General features: G+C 37.5%; 1 protein-coding gene across 1 annotated transcript in view; it reads right to left on the bottom strand.

Annotated features, from left to right (window-relative positions):
* The window catches only part of IMMP2L (inner mitochondrial membrane peptidase subunit 2), a 905,116-nt gene that overhangs the window by 630,762 nt on the left and 268,271 nt on the right, over window positions 1-6,083 (bottom strand). The gene's annotated exons all lie outside the window — the stretch shown is intronic.

Below are 6,083 nucleotides of genomic sequence, written 5' to 3'. Positions count from 1 at the left end.
ACAAGGTCTTCCAGGGAGAGACAACAGCTGACCCTTGGACATAAAACTGTGGCTTAGATCAAGAAGAAGAAGAGAGAGAGAAAGGGGCTGAATGTGTACTTGAACAAATCACAGCTGAGAACTTCCCTGATCTAGGGAAGGAAACAGGCATTGAAATCCAAGAGGCACAGAGAACTCCCTTCAGACTTAACTTGAATCGATCTTCTGCATGACATATCATAGTGAAACTGGCAAAATACAAGGATAAAGAGAGACTTCTGAAAGCAGCTAGGGATAAACAGGCCCTAACATACAAAGGTAGACACATAAGGGTAGTAGCAGACCTATCTACTGAAACTTGGCAGGCCAGAAAGGAATGGCAGGAAATCTTCCATGTGATGAACAGAAAAAATATGCAGCCGAGAATCCTTTATCCACCAAGTCTGTCATTAAGAATAGAAGGAGAGATTGAGGTTTTCCAAAACAAACAAAAACTGAAGGAATTCATCACCACTAAACCAGCCTTACAAGAGATCCTAAGACGGACTCTGTAAGTGAAATTTTGCAAGGACCACAAAGTACCAGAGACATCACTACAAGCATGAAACCTACAGACATCACAATGACTCTAAACCCATATCTTTCAATAATAACACTGAATGTAAATGGACGAAATGCTCCAACCAAAAGACACAGGGTAGCAGAATAGATAAACAAACAAGACCCATCTATTTGCAGTCTACAAGAGACTCATTTTAAAACTGAGGAAACCTTCAGATTAAAAGTGAGGGGAAGGAAACTACCTATCATGCTACTGGAAGTCAAAAGAAAGCTGGAGTAGCCATTCTTATATCAGACAACTAGACTTTAAATTAAAGGCTATAACAAGAGATGAAGAAGGGCACTGTATAATATTTACAGGGTCTATCCATCAAGAAGAGCTAACAATTATAAATGTCTATGCACCAAATTCAGAAAACCCCCAAATATATAAAACAATTTATCACAAACATAAGCAAACTTATTGATAAGAATGTGGTAATTGCAGGAGACTTTAGTACTCCACTTACAACAATGGATAGATCATCTAGAGACAGGATCAATAAAGAAACAAGGGCCAATGAATGATACATTGGGTCAAATGGACTTGACAGATATATTTAGAACTCTGCATCAAAAAGCAACAGAATATATTTTCTTCTTGAATGCACATGCAATAATCTCCAAGATAGATCATATACTGGGTCACAAAACAGCCCTTCATAAGTATACAAGAATTGAGATCATACCATGCACACTTTCAGACCACAATGCTATTAAACTTGAAATCAACCACAGAAAAAGTCTGGAAAACCTCCAAAAGCATGGAGGTTAAAGAACACCCTACTAATGATTGAATGGGTCAACCAGGCAATTAGAGAAGGAATTAAAAGATATATGAAACAAATGAAAATGAAAATACGACATTCCAAACACTTTGGAATGCAGTGAAGGCAGTCCTGAGAGGAAAATACATTGCAATCCATGCCTATCTCAAGAAACAAGAAAAATACCAAATACAAAATCTAACAGCACACCTACAGGAACTAAAAGCAGAACAGCAAAGACACCCCAAACCCAGCAGAAGAAGAGAAATAATAAAGATCAGAGCAGAAATAAACAATATAGAATGTAAAAAACAGTAGAACACATCAATGAAACCAAGAGTTGGGTTTTTGAAAAAATAAACAAAATTGATAAACCTCTAGCCAGGCTTCTCAAAAAGAAAAGGGAGAGGACCCAAATAGATAAAATCCTAAGTGAAAATGGAATTATTACAACCAAACTCTCAGAAATACAAGCAATTATCAGGAAATACTATGTAAAACTATATGCCAACAATCTGGACAACCTGGAAGAAATGGACAAATTCCTAAGCACCCGCACACTTCCAAAACTCAAACAGGAAGAAATAGAAAACTTGAACAGACCCATAACCAGCAAAGAAATGGAATCAGTTATCAAAAATCTCCCAACAAATAAGAGTCCAGGACCAGAGGGCTTCCCTGGGGAATTCTACCAGACATTTAAAGCAGAGATAATACCTATGCTTCTCAAGCTGTTCCAAACAAAACAGAAAGGGAAGGAAAACTTCCAGACTCATTCTATGAAGCCAGCGTTACTTTGATTCCTAAACCAGATAGAAAGAACATACTTAAACATCATAAAAGCCATTTATGAAAAGCCCACAGCTAATATCATCTTCAATGGGGAAAAACTGAGAGCTTTCCCCCTGAGATCGGGAAAACAACAGGGATGTCCACTCTCATCCCTGTTGTTTAACATAGTGTTGGAAGTTCTAGCATCAGCAATCAGACAACATAATGAAATCAAAGGTATCAAAATTGGCAAAGGTGAAGTGAAGCTTTCACTTTTTGCAGATGGCATGATACTATACATGGAAAACCCGAAAGACTCCACCAAAAGTCTGCTAGAACTGATACATGAATTCAGCAAAGTCGCAGGATACAAAATCACTGTAAAGAAATCAGTTGCATTCTTATACACCAATAAAGAAGCAACAGAAACACAAATAAAGAAACTGATCCCATTCACAATTGCATCAAGAATCATAAAATACTGAAGAATAAACCTAACCAAAGATGCAAAAGATCTGTATGCTGAAAAGTATACAAAGCTTATGAAGGAAATCGAAGAAGATACAAAGAAATGGAAAAACATTCCATACTCATGGATTGGAAGAATAAATATTGTTAAAATATCAATACTACCCAAAGCTATTCACATTCAATGCACTCCAAATCAAAACTGCACCAGCATTCTTCTCGAAGCTAGAGCAAGCAATCCTAAAGTTTATATGGAACCACAAAAGACCCCGAATAGCCAAAGTAATATTGAAGAAGAAAACCAAAGCAGGAGGCATCACAATCCCATACTTTAGCCTCTACTACAAAGCTGTAATCATCAAGACAGTATGGTATTGGCACAAAAACAGACACATAGACCAATGGAATAGAATAGAGACTCCACAACTGGACCCACAAATGTATGGCCAACTAATTTTTGACAAAGCGGGAAAGAATATCCAATGGAAAAAAGACGGTCTCTTTAACAAAAGGTGCTGGGAGAACTGGACAGCAACATGTAGAAGAATGAAACTAGACCACTTTCTCACACCATTCACAAAAATAAACTCAAAATGGATGAAGGACCTGAATGTGAGACAGGAAGCCATCAAAACCCTAGAGGAGAAAGCAGGAAAAAGCCTCTCTGATGTCAGTCGTAGCAATTTGTTACTTGAGACATCCCCAAAGGCAAGGGAATTAAAAGCAAAAATGAACTACTGGACCTCATGAAGATAAAAAGCTTCTGCACAGCAAAGGAAACAATCAACAAAACTAAAAGGCAACTGACAGAATGGGAAAAGATACTTGCAAATTACATATCATACAAAGGGCTAGCATCTAAAATCTATAAAGAACTCATTGAACTCCACACGTGAAAAAAAATAATCCAGTGAAGAAATGGGCAGAAGACATGAATAGAAACTTTTCTAGAGAAGATATCCAGATGGCCAACAGGCACATGAAAAGATGCTCAATGTCACTCCTCATCAGGGAAATACAAATCAAAACCACACTGAGGTACCACCTCATGCCTGTCAGAGTGGCTAAAATGAACAAACCAGGAGACTATAGATGCTGGAGAGGATGTGGAGAAATGGGAACCCTCTTGCACTGTTGGATGGAATGCAAACTGGTGCAGCCACTCTGGAAAACATTGTGGAAGTTTCTCAAAAAATTAAAAATAGATCTACCCTATCACCCAGCAATAGCACTGCTAGAATTTACCCAAGGGATACAGGAGGGCTGATGCATAGGGGCACTTGTACCCCAATGTTTATAGAAGTACTTTCAACAATAAAATTATGTAAAGAGCCTAAATGTCCATCGACTGATGAATGGATAAAGAAGTTGTGGTTTATATATACAATGGAATACTACTTGGCAATGAGAAAAAAAATGAAATCATGCCATTTGCAGCAACATGGATGGAACTGGAAGGTATTATGCTAAGTGAAATAAGTCAGGCAGAGAAAGACAGATACCATATGTTTTCACTCCTATGTGAATCCTGAGAAACTTAACAGAAGACCAGGGGGGAGGCGAAAGAGGGGGAAAAAAGTTACAAAGAGGAAAGGAGGCAAACCATAAGAGACTATTAAATACTGAGAACAAACTGAGGGTTGATGGGGGAGGTGGGGGAGAGGAGAAAGCGGGTGATGGGCATTGAGGAGAACACCTGTTGGGATGAGCACTGGGTGGTGTTGTATGGAAATCGATTTGACAATAAATTATATATGTGTGTATATATGTGTGTATATGTGTGTATATAGGCATAACTGTGGCTTGGGAGAAAGAAGTAAAGGGACACAAGGCTGGAAAGGTCATCAGGATGGAGACCACAAATGGCCTTTAATACAATGCCAGAGCCCAAAGAACAACTTCAAAGGCATCTTGTTAATTAAGACAAACTGTGCAGAAAGTAAAAACAAAAATTATTAAAAAAAAAACAAAAAATCATTATTTACAAAACCATGGCTTAAATAAGGTTTCCTTGGAAATATCTAATAGGACGTGAGAAGATCCAGATAAAAGCTTTTACATATTCAGAAAATGAAGGGAAGAGGTTAATATACCATGACAAACTGCAAAGATTAAGGTTCTAAAGTTTGGACCAGAGAAGACTGAAGTCTTTAAAATCATGGCATCAATAAGGTCTTTTTGTCTAAATTTCAGAACACTAACTTAAAGGAAAATCCTTGAAGCTTGAGGGAAAAAAAGTGATTCTGGAGCATACAAGAATTGTATAAATGTTCCACCCAATTCAACTTTCAATGCTAAGCCAGTCTTCCCCTGAGAAAGTCTTACTCGTTGTTCCAGACCCACCTTATGTCACCACTACACCTCCACAGATCAGAATTCCTTTTTCCCTCCCAAAGACTTCCACAGCATATGTCAGCTCTTAACACAGCCTTTCTCCTGTCTCTCCAAACTGTAACTAAATTTCCTAAGGCTAGGCAACATAGTTTATTGGTATTTGTATACCCAACAGTACTTTGATTCAATAAATGCATATTGATTTAATGCAAAAATATTCATGGAGAGCCTATTAAATGCAAAGCACTGTATTTAATACTTCTACACAAAAAAAGAAATGAGAAACACAATCTTTACCCTGACAGACCTCACATCTGATAGGGAGGTTAGGTAAAGAAATGTTACTTTAATACAAAATCAAGGAAGAAGATACAAAGGATTCATTTGTATATTTTTTCTCATTCATCCCCTACCTCATTCTGAAAGATTTTTAACCACTTCTGCAAATACGGCATCATACTAAAAAGGCTAGCTATTGAAGTAAAATAAAAGTAATAATAAAAGAAACAAGATGGACTCAAGGAAGTTCACCATAGTCTAACAGAAGTTTATTTAGAGATAGAGAGCAAAATCATGAGTTAGTGGATTCTCAGCAACAGTTGCCCTGAGGTTCATCTTTCCCTGACAATAAAACCTTTAAGCACTTTCTTCTGTGGATGTTCATAAAGCAAACACTGTGTTGCATGAACCAACTCCACTGTGATGAATATAATAATCACTTCCCTGAGGCTGTTTATGCATAATGACCCTTCATCTGGCCAAGACCTAATGCGACAGTACAACTAAGTAAAAACAACTCTCAAGGGGAGTAAAACATAGCTGTATGATGGTCTAGCTTGAATTAGGTAAAAAAAAAAAAAATTGAATCTCTAACAGAATGGATGTATTACATATTCCTCTGGAATCTTCCACAAATATTACTTACCATGACTGAGTTTCATTAAGGATAACGTAGCACAGAGTTAGAAACTGTGGTCTCTGAGAAGAAATAAGACCCAACTAAGGGCATAAGGAACTTTGCCAATCAACTGACCAACAGCCAGGATTGCATCATCTCAGGAAGACCTAACGGCTGCATGTGGATATTATCCCATTCTTTATCAGAGGGAGACTAGGATTTCTTTCAGAAAAGGTCATGGGTCCTTTTTAAAACTCATCACTGGG

Source organism: Puma concolor, chromosome A2 (genome assembly GCF_028749965.1).
Source record: "Puma concolor isolate L17-30 chromosome A2, mPumCon1.1.hap2, whole genome shotgun sequence".
Lineage (NCBI taxonomy): Eukaryota > Metazoa > Chordata > Mammalia > Carnivora > Felidae > Puma > Puma concolor.
This window is presented reverse-complemented; position numbering and strand designations above follow the sequence as displayed.